Source organism: Miniopterus schreibersii (genome assembly GCF_964146895.1).
Source record: "Miniopterus schreibersii genome assembly, chromosome: 2".
NCBI classification, from domain to species: Eukaryota; Metazoa; Chordata; class Mammalia; order Chiroptera; family Miniopteridae; genus Miniopterus; species Miniopterus schreibersii.
In genome coordinates this window covers 100,117,575-100,129,795 of record NC_138102.1, presented here as the reverse complement: position 1 = coordinate 100,129,795, position 12,221 = coordinate 100,117,575, and positions in this window count along the sequence as shown.

Below are 12,221 nucleotides of genomic sequence, written 5' to 3'. Positions count from 1 at the left end.
TTCCCTTCTGGTGGGAAGAAGGGAAATCAAAGAAAGGGTACCAACCTTGGCACCCAGGTTTCTGATTCTCTTCCACTGCCCTTTCCACTAAAACACACCCGTCTGGCTCCACCAGGGAAGGCCTGCATGCTGAGCTGAGGGCTCTGTGGCACCTGAGGACAGCTCACCAGATCGTCATGTCTTGTGGGCCTCAGCTGATTTCTACAGGGAAATGTGATTTGGCAAAACTGTCCCTTCCTTTGGATTTCTAAAAAGGTATGCCATTTGGGTGATATGCCAGCTTTAGCCAATCCCAGTCAGAGCGGTTCTTGCGCTCCGGCAAAGTTCATTACAGGTAAGCCTTTCTTGCTGCACTAAGATTAAAAAATAATAATAAGTATGAAATCTCAACTCACCCAAACACCCCAGAAGTTTCTACTTGTTAAGCAAAAATATAACCTGTGTGCAAAGACTTTTTGGGCTTCTAAACAGCTTGCCCATGTTCCTTAGTTATCCCATTCTTGTCCTTAGTGACTCTGATCTCACAATCTTTGAATGAAGTCTCTATGTTTGCATCTTACACTGAACGTTCCTCCCACAACAGCGGACAACAAGCCCGAAGCAGTGGCTGAGAACACAAAGAACAGAGACAGAATGATGGGTGGGATTTCCAGCAGGTAACTCACCTCTCTAGGCCTCAGTTTCCTCATCTTAAAAAATGGGAAATCTAATGAGCTGTAAGAGTTTGGATGAAACCTGAAAAACCTCTCTCAGTGCCTGACATATAATAATGATGACTCCACAAAGGCTACCTATCATTATTATTATAATTATCAATAATTTTCACCTAACTCATGTTCTGCTGACACAGGAAAATACCAGTAGAATACCTTCACCAGTGTCTAGTTATTTTAGTCTTTGACTACTTATAGGCTTAGTGCAGAAAAAGCCACAGGGGCAGTGGTTTTTATAAATAGCTTTTCACTGTGAACTGACAGCGCCCCTGCACCCAAGTTGACAAGCTGGTAGCGTGGAAAAAAAAAAGGGGTGCTATAATAAATCATAAGTTCCTAATTGAGCAGGTTATGGTGAGTAGGCACACCCAAGCCTGTAGCTTCTTTAGTGGGAGGTTTTTAAGCAAGCTCTGTCAGTTGCTTTCGTGGATGTGGGTTAACACAAACCTTCAAACCTTCAAAATGCCAGAATATCCCTTGAAGACATGACCACCCTCAAGAGAGCACATACTCTTAATTAGCCTGTAATCCAGTCTCCCTGGCTTTCTCCCACCTCCATGTAATCTTTCTTACTTTCCCTCCTTAATCTCAAATACATAAAAGAAAAGGCCAAACTGTCATTTGCGATCTTGTTGCCTGGCATATGTCACCTGTTTGGCTGAAATAAACTCAAAGAATTGTCTACAGGTTTGGACATTTCTTACATTGACCGAAAAACTGTGCCAACAAGACCATCTGCAAAAGGTGTATTATAATTCAGAGCACAGGCTGCTATTACTCAGACAGGGTATTACCTAGTGTAGAGTTCTTCACTCTCTCTCCACTATTGACATTTGGGGCCAGATAATTCTTTGTTGTGGGGTTGCCTTGTGCATTACAGGAAGGTTAGCAGGGTCTCTGGCCTCCACCTACCCAAAATGTTATGCCCTCCCACAACCAAAAATGTCTCCAAACATTGTCAAATGGCTCATAGAAGGCAAAATCACACTCCTTTGAGAGCCACTGGTCCAGAGGGACATCTAATTGTCTTACACTGGCTAATAATGATAAGTAGCCTTTATGGAGGCATTATTATTATGATATGTCAGGCACTGAGAGAGGTTTTTCAAGTTTCATCTAAACTCTTACAGCTCATTAGATTTCCCATTTTTAAGATGAGGAAACTGAGGAAGACAATTAGATGAGGAATATATTCCTTGGGTGAAAAAGAGGCTATATGATCACAACAGGCAGGGCTGAGATCCAACTGGTTAACACCAAACCATTGTTTATAGTCTAGCACCTGTTCTGATTGCTTGGTGCCTGTGCCATAATTTTGTTAAATGTGCTTAATATAACTTCTGCATCTTGGTGAGCTTCAGGTTGATATTTCTTTAAAGAAGGAAAGATTAAAGCAGATCTTAGCTGTTCATGTATCAAAGACAAAGTTCATTCAACTAGCATCTTGGTGACTGAAAGTAGTCATGTGGCAATTATTTTACCTCAAAGACTTCCAACAATGTGCCAATATGGGTGGTCCCCCACCATTACCTTCTCACCCATCTTTCCCAATTATAGTACAGAATGGTATTTCAGACTGCTTGACCTGAATGATGACCACAAGCTACTGAAAATTTCCAAGGATAACTATTGGTGTTATTAACATTTTCCCTAAAACAGTAAGAGACACTGGGAATGAGACTAAGGAAAGGATGATCTGTTCCTGACTTCTTTGAGATTCCTGCTTTCACAGGTCACAGCCAACCACAATTTTAAATGGGCAAAAACAGAAACAAAGAAACATTTCTCTGTGTTAATCAAGGATCACTCAATTGCAAGTAATTCACATCTGATTTAAGTAACTGTAGGAAATTTTTGAAATTTCATTGTATGTCACTGAAGAGTTTAGGATTTGCCAGATGAACACATGGCTGGTGCTGGTTCCTCAAAATCAGTCTTGTTCTCTCCATCTCACCGTTTTCCTGATGGCTGTATCTCTGCCAAGCTCTCTGGAGAAAGGAACAATGGTCTTCAAAGTGTGGCCTAAGAGGATATCCCTTCTAGCATCCACTTCAATCCTACAAAAGGACTCCAGTAGGCTCTGCTTGGGCCATATGCCCAAGCTTATGCACCTCTCGCAGACTCCAGCAGAATGATATTTTCTTGTGGACTAGCTTGGGTCATGGGGGCAATGCAGGGAGAAAGCTGATGGGCAGTTCCACAATTGTCATGGAAACAGAGGAAGAGGTAGTTCCCAAAGGAAAGGAATGTGAGCAGACAGAAAGGAAACTGGTGTCCACTATCCATTCCTATTCATCCACTCACTCAAACATCTCCCAACCCATTCCCAGGGCACCCAGAGTTTAGATGTGCTCTTAGTTACCGCATCTCCCACCTGGCTCCGGTGAGCTCTCCAGCCAGACTGTACTGTGCTCCAGTCTTTTCCCAGATAGGGATAATAAGCATATTGTCCAGTTGTGCTAAATCTGTCACACAGCAGCACAACACCACACACCTGTGCTGCCCTGCACTCTCTTTCCTGGAGAGACTTGTCATGTCTTACCCCGTCTTTCTTCGTTGTTTTTTTTCTTTATTGTTGACAGTATTACAGGTGTCCCCCATCCTCTACCCTCTCTTTGCCCCCTCCACCCAGCCCCCATACCTCCCCAGGCCCTCACCACATTATTGTCTGTGTCCATGGGCTATGCATATATGCATATATGTTCTTTGGTTGATCTCTTCCAGTTCCCCCCAATACCCCACCCCTCTGAGATCCCTCAGTCTGTTCCATGCTTCTGTGTTTCTGGGTCTGTCTTGTTCATCAGTTTATTTTGTTCATTAGATTCCACATATAAGCGAGATCATGTGACACTTGTCTTTCTCTGCCTGGCTTATTTCGCTTAACATAATTTTCTCCAGGTTCATCCATACTGTCCCAAAGGATACAAGAACCTTCTTCTTTACAGCTGCATAGTATTCCATGGTGTAAATGTCCCACAGTTTTTTTATCCACTCATCTGCTGATGGGCACTTGGGCTATTTCCTGATCTTAGCTATTGTAAATAACACTGCTACAAACACAGGGGTGCACATATTCTTTCTGATTGGTGATTCGGGTTTCTTAGGATATATTCCCAGAAGTGGGATGGCTGGGTCTCTTACCCCTTCTTTTAATTAATCTCTCCTCTTTCCCCATGAAATCCTGGGAACTAGACTGAAGGGTGCAATATGAGCAACCAGCTATAATGAGGAATTTCATTTCCCTTCAGTACTGACCTTGAACCAAACTTGGGGGCATGGACTTTCTCCCCTTAGGTTCAGTTCCTTTTCAGAAGCTTCCTCAGTCTCTCATGTTAACAAGCTTCAGGCAGGTCAATCCCATGCTCTCCCACCAGATCAAGCTAAATAACTCAGCATAGTATACAGCTGGAATCACTGCTGTGCTTATTTTAAGAATATCTTATTCTTACTAGATTCCTATTTAAGTGTCATCAGACTTGTTAGTTGTCCTAAACAACCATTATCCCACCATTGATCATCTATCAGGTTGACTGGGTCCTTTGTTACCACAAGGACCCAAAAGTACAGATTTCTCCTGTTGAAATTTTCTTTCTTTGGTGCTTCTATTTTCCTATCTCTGTTCCCATGTAGAAATGTTAAGCTTGTAAAGCTCTATACATAAAATATTGGTGTAATAGTTAATGTAACTGTTGACTTACTCATTGACTCTAGGCAGAATTTTTTAAGGAAAAGTACCTTGATAGACTCTGCAGTGACCTAAGTATATTGCAGGGGTGCCTGAACTTCTGTCTGTGCCAAAAATTTCTTCACATTAATGGGACACTCTGCAATCAAAAGGAACAAGTATGTGCAAATAGATGTTGGCTGATACCACTGGAAGAATTTCAACACATTCTCACATTCATTTGACCATAGTGAGCAAACGAGTTTGCAGACTCATATTGTAGCTAGGGTCCCATTCTCTTCCCTAAGATGCATCTTCTTTTTCAGCCTTCTAACCTGTGTCATCACTAGCCTCCTAATCTGCTCATCTTTCCTCTGAGCAGACCTAGTTCAGTCCCACTCATTTCCAGTAGTGCTTTCCATCTGCCCATTGCAAAGAATCATCAGGAAACAGCAACTCAGGAGCCCTCTACTCCAAAACACACACACATTCCTTCACAATGAGCCACCTTTCCAGACTGACGTGAGCATTCCAAACAGCATAAAGAAATGAAAAAGGTAAATTAGAAGACTTGTTTACTCTTAACAGTTATGACACTTGCTTTTCTGGTCCTGAAAATTATGCATAAACTAAGCACCAACGTCTAAAGTCAATGCTTGTCGGATTAAACCAATGACATTCATTCTGACAGTACATCTGTTCTTTTGTTTTGTTTTGCTATAGCAGAGTATATAACAACATGGAGATCACTAATTTTGCGCATTTTCTCATGTGTGGCACACATTCGATAATAAGGATGAATGAACCAGTTCTGCCCATAGGTCAGTGGCTGGGGAAAAGCAGGCTGCTGACCAATAGAGGTTGGAATATGTATGTTCCCTGACCTTTGACAATATTCCAGGAACCCTGATGCCCATGCTGGGAACTTCCTGTGCTTCCTCCCTCCAGACACAACCAAAGATGATACACATTCCTCGCTCTTTGCCAGGTAATTCAACAAATGAGTCTTAGGATGTTAGCAGAGTATTATTGATTGTATATGCATTTGAACTGGAACTTCCTGGAGAAATGCTTTAAACCAAATAAATCCCATCATTTACTTATACCTTTTAAATCCTTAAAAGCACAATTCCACTTAACTCTCAAATAAAAGTCCTGGATGTTTAAATGATTTGTCCAAAAGGCGTCACATTTCTAAACCGAGGTCTGTGTTATGTGGCCCGAAGATAAACTCTTTTCTGCCTCAAACACACTTAGCAGAAAAAGATATCTGAAAAAATAATTGCAAAAGTTTCCAAATTTGATGAAAAATCTCTATTTACAGATCCAAGAAGCTCAGCAAAGAAGCAGCAGGACAAATGCAAAGAAAAACACCATCATCAAAACTGCAGAAATCTGAAGTAATTCTTTAGAGCGGCCAGAGGATGAAAGACACATCACAACCTGGGAAACATGGATGCTCAGCAGACACGATGGCCGCCACAACACAATAGATGACTTTTTAAAAAACAAACAAAAACCAAAAGGCAAACAGTCAACCCAGACTTCCGGATTTGGCAAAAATATCCTAAGGGTGAAATAAAGACATTTTCAAATAAATGACAGAATTTGTTGCCAGTAGAACTATGCCAGCATCTCTTGAGGTTAGAGACTTCTTCAGGCTGAGAGGAAGTTGTAACAATGAGATCTGGGTCTGCAGAAAGTAATTCTGGGTCTACAGGTAGCATTTTGAGTGGTGAATAAGACAGTTTGGGGGGGGGACAGAAACTAAAATATTTTAAAGTAATGAAACGATGTGCATCATAAGGAGAGAGGAATTGATTTTTTTCTTTTTTTGTACTCTTTAAGATTTTTCCCTGGATGATTGTTAGTTTTTTAATGTTATGGCTTTTGCTGTCCAAACATTCCAGTATCTATTTTTATCTAGTATTTTTCCTTGTTTTATTTCTGTAGTTCCTTTTGTTCTTAGAAAGCTTTTTCTGACCAGAGATAAATGAGTCACTCATTTATCAACATATGATTTTGCAGTTTCTTTTATATTCAATTGTTTAATTTATCCCAAATTTATTCTAATGAATGCAATGAAGTGAGAATATAAATCTCCCCACCACATAGTCAGTTCATCAGCATCATTTGTTGAATAATTCACCCCTTTTCTATTGATTTATGATAAGTCCTTTATTATTTAAGTTTACATCTATAGGGTGTACCTCTGAACATGTAGACTCTCCTGTTGATTTTTTTAAAAATATATTTTTATTGATTTCAGAGAGAGGAAGGGAGAGGGAGAGAGAGCGAGATAGAAACATTAATGATGAGAGAGAGTCTGTTGCCTCCTGCGCACCCCCCACTGGGCATGAGCCCTGACTGGGAATCAAACCTTGATCTCCTGGATCATAGGTCAATGGTCAACCACTGCGCCACGCTGGCCGGGCTCCCGCTGATCTATTAGTGATTACGTACTATACCATTTCCCTCAGACACCCTTATAATGGATGGAGCTCAGTATTAAGCAGGTACATACTTCCCTCTTCCCATTTCTCTAATATTCTTACTCTTCACACCGATTCATTCTTAGACTCATTTTAAAACATTTTCTTTCTGCCACACATATTATTCTGGAATGTTGAATGAAATTTTTTTTGAACTACAAATTAATTTGAGGAGAATTACACTTTTCCTGTCATCCATTTTGCCACAAGGAATGTAAAACACCTCCCATCTTAATTAAGGTTCAAACAAGTAAATAAATCTGAGAGCTTCTAACATTAGTAAATCTAATAGAAGACACTCCCTACTACACTCAACTGGGACCCCAAGAGTAATACTGTGTTAGAGGGAAAAAGAAATACGAACTCACATGCAAAGGAAACAAGGGGAACCTGCCTGTTCATTAGAGTTTGTAACTGAACTTGACTCCCATGTAGATGTTGGTACAAGTTCCTACTACTTGTGGGTCCAAATGACATCAAGCCAGGATTAAACCTAAAGCAATGCCTTTCAGGAGCTGGGAAAAGCAAACATGAGTCCTTCCTGGAGGAATTTATCATCAACTGAAATCTCAAATTCCCACAGAAAAATGTTTAAGGGAAATGAGTGACTCATAAGAATAAGAAAAACAAAATAACTAATCACAGAAGAAAAATGCACCATTAGCGAAGTAAGATATAAAGGGACAAGTAAAAAAGATATGCAGAAACTTCAGATAGCAAAGTACCACATCCAAGATAGCAAATAACCACATTTAACAGTATTAAATAAAATCAAGTAGAAATTGAAAAAAATTGAATAAAACACTGCAAGCGAATATAATCACTGAAACTAAAAACTCAATTAATTGCACCCGTTTGAATAGCTATTCTTATTTTTTAAAATAACAGCAAATAACAAGTGTTTCCAAAGATGCAGAGAAATTGGAATCCTTCTTTACTTTTGGTGGAAATGTCAAATTGTGCAGCTACTATAGAAAATAACATGACAGCTCTTCAAAATATGAAACAGAATTACCATATGATCCAGAAATTCCACTTCTGGACATATATACAAGTGAATGGAAAACAGGGACTCGCATAGATGAATTCATATCCACAGCAGCCTTATTCACGACAGCCAAAAGGTGGAAGCAACCCAAGTTTCCATCAATGGATGAATGGATAAATAAAATGTGGGGCAGTATAATACAATGGAATATTATGCGGCCTTGAAAAAGAAGGGAAAGTCTAACACTTGCTACAACATGGATGAACCTTGAAGATATTACACTAAGTGAAATAAGCTGATCACAAACACACAAAAAACAACAACAAATACTGTATGACTTCACTTATATGAGGTGTCCAGAGTAGTTGAATTAATAGATACAGAAAGTAGAATGGTGGTTGCCAGGGGCTGGGGGAAAGTGGGAATGGGATCTTTTTCAATGGATATGGAATTTTCATTTGGAAAAATGGAAAGAGTTCTGGAGATGGTGGTGATGATTGTATAGCAATGTGCATATACTTAGTGCCACCAACGTATCCACTTAAAAATGGTAAATTTTATGTTACATATACTTCATCACAATTTTAAAATAAACAAATTGATTAATTTTTAAAAACTTAATTGAAGTTTCTGATAATAGTAGAGTAGATTATTCAGGTCTATTGGTCTGCTGATAATAAGGTGGACAAAATAAAAACTTGCTTGAACACAAGCAAGAGATAGAGTATTAGGTCATGATTTAGGGGGAAAAGGGAAGCCCAGAGAGGTGAACCTATTTTTTTCTTTTGCATTTTAGGCTGCTTTTTTCTTGGAGGCATTTTCCAGTTTTATAGTGAGGTCACTGAGAGATTGAGAGGGTCTTTTCACAGCATCAGAAATTGATGAAACAAGAATTGGGTTCCAGGTGCTATCAAGGTTGAAGCAGGCTTCAGTGACCCTCTCCTGCTTTGAGTTGCAACCTGGAGGGCTAAATCCTAAGAACGAGAGTTAAATACAAATAGAGAGTCCTTTCCAAGTCCCCTTTGAATCATGTCAACTCCTGAAACTACATTAACATGTTTCCAGATTGTTACTGCTCCCAGGCACTTGGCAGATGCAAACCTCGATTTATTCTACATGATAGTTTACAAATACAACTTCCAAGACTTAGCAAAATATTTTTAGAATAGAAAGAGACAAAGCATGATAGAAAATCAACAGAGACAGCAGACCAGCAGAAATAACAGCCTACTAATACCAAATATTGGTAATATCAGATACCAACTTTAAAATAACCACATTTACTATAGTCAAGGAATTAAGAAGATGTAGATTTTTGACAAAAAATTAGAAACTATATAAAAAGAACCAAATGGAAGGTCCAGAGCTGAAAAATTCAATGACTATATATTTCAGAACTCAATGGGAGGATTTTATAGGAATTTAGACAGAGAACTAAAGAGAGAATTCGTGAATTGGAAGATAAGTCAGAAGAAAATATCTAGAATGATAGATTTCTAGCACAAATGATGGGAAATCCAGAAAAAGGAATGAGAGAAAAAGAGGATAGAGTGAGGTTAATTAATTGAAATCCCAGAAGGAAATGAGATCTATAATGAGGTCAAAATAATATTTGAAAAGGTAATAGCCAAGAATTTTCTAAAACTAATGAAAGACTTCAATCACAGGTTTAAAAATCTATGCACACTCAAACTAAGATAAATAAAATAAAAACTATACCTAGGCAAAGCATAGTAAAATTGTTCCAAACCAAAGAAAGACACAAAAATCTTTAAAGTAGCCATAGGAAAAACAATTTACTTCAAAGGAGCAATAGTTAGACTGGCATCTTATTTTTTAATAGAATGGAATAACCAATGACAATGAAATATCATTAAACTATAAAAGAAAATAACACGTATCTTAGAATTTTGTGAAAACATCCCTCAAGAAGGAATGTGAAATAAAAACTAAATATATGAATAAAAGGTGAGATAATTCATCATAAGAAGTTCTGAGCTAAAGAAAATGGTAAAAGGTATTTTTCAGGCAAAAGAAAAATGATCCCAAATGGAAAGCCGGAGATGCAGAACAGAGTAAAGGACAATCAGACAAGTGCCTTTTGTGAATATCGGCGTGAATATTGACTGGATAAAAATAATGTCTTGTGATTTTTCAAATATACACAAAACATATAACAGTGGCATAGAAGTCAGGGTAAGGAATAAATGAAGTTAAAATATTCTAAAGTCTTTTTGGAAGAGGATAACAAATTATCAAATAATTAGATGGCACATTTTTACCCAAATATATGAGTAATTATAATACATAGAAGATACTAAATTTTCTTACTAAAATACAAGATTGCCAAACTGCATTAAAATAAAAGCAACTCCCATTTATTGTTTGTATAATAGAGGTATAGAAAACGTAAGACTAAAAGTAAAAGGATGGAAAAAAATATACCATGTATCACCCATCAAAAGTCTCCTGGCTACATTACTATCAAAACAAACTTTGACACACAAAAAAGGAGTACTATGAGTATAGAGAGAAATTCATAATGAGAAGTAGTCTAATACTTCACCAAGGAGATGTGATAATTCTAAATCTGTATGTACCGAATAATATAGTTTGGAAATATGTAAAGTAAAAGTTGACAGATCCTAAGAGGGGAAGTTCACAACTATAGTAGGATGCTTTGCACACCTCTCCCAGGTGTAAACGTAGAAAATTTAGTTAGGGCACAGAAAGTCTGAACAACATAATTAACCAAGCTGATTTAATTTTCAAATATAGAGCAGTCATGCTCAATGTCTTTTCTAAGTCTATTGAGTCAAACAGCAAACTATCCAGTATTTTCAAATGTACAAAAAATTTATAAAAATTGCTACAGAAGATGTCAAAGAAGTGAAATCATACAGATATTTTCTTCTATTATCCTCATTAAAACTAGAAATATATTACAGAGGTAATTATCAAATAAACTAAATAACCCATTGGTCAGAAAAGACATTGTAATAGGAATTTTCAAATATTTTTCACTAAAAAATAATGAAAATATTACATATCAACATTTGTAGAAAGCAATTAAAATGTATTTAGAGGGTAATTTGTAAGCTTACGTGAATATTTAGGAAAGAAGAATGATAGGAATTCAATTAGCTAAGTAAATATCACGAGAAAAATAGAAAAAGAACAATAAATTAAATCCAAGTAAGCAGAAGGAAGAAATGATAAACACATTCTCATTTCTTACAACTTCTAGATTCACCATAGAAAAATCTACACTACATATTCCAAGAGACACTGGAATCAAGGGGCATCTGGCTTCATGAAGAAAATGATTTTTATTAATAAATAAAAATTCTTTTCTATAAAAAAGAATAAATACTATAAACATAGAACTTAATCATATAGAAAGTAAAAAAGTAAAATAGAAAGGAGTAAAAAAATCAAAAGGTAATTCTTTGAGAAGATTAATATATTGATATACTAATGGCAACACTGATTAAGAAAAAAAAGAAAATATACAAATAACCAAGGAAGGAATAAAGAAATGTAATACCACAGAGCCCACAGACATTAAAACACCATAAGATATTCTAAACAATTTTACAATGTTTTTAAAATTTAGAGGAAATGTTAAATTTGTTAAATAAAAGTAAAGCTTACTAAAATAATATCCAGCAAGAATAGAAAATTTGAATGTCATATAAATATTAAAAAATTTGATTTATAATTGGAAACCTAAATAAATCTGTCAATATATTCTTCCAGACATTTAGGGAAACAATAGTGCTAACTTATCAAAATCTCTTACAGATTTAAAAAAAAAAAAAAAGTAGGAATATGCTACATTAATAGGATGAACCTTGTGAAATGGCTGTTTGTGTAAGTACAGAATGGTTGAATATCAGCAATTTCATAGGGGTCCATCTAATAGTTTTATGATCCAGCATAAATTGATACCAAAACCTGATAGGATATTATAAGAAAGAACAATATAGGATGGCTAAGTTAGGTTTATCCCTGAAGGTTAACTTAAAGGTTGTAAAATCTATGTAATTCACAAATTAACAGAGTAAAGGGGGTAAATGAGACAATCAACTCAATAAATTTAGGAAACACATTTGATAAAATTCAATATTTCATGATAAAGAAAAAACCTCTCACCAAACTAAGACCAGAAAGGAGCTGATACAGTGTATCTATAAGAAACCTATAGCCAACATCGTACTCACTGGTCAGGCATTAATTTTTCTTCTGAGATCAGGACTCAGATAAGGATGCCCATCATCACTACTTCTATTAAACATTATACTGGGTAATCTAGCCAGTACAGTAAAGCAATAAAAAGAAACTAGTTTTATATATATTAGGAG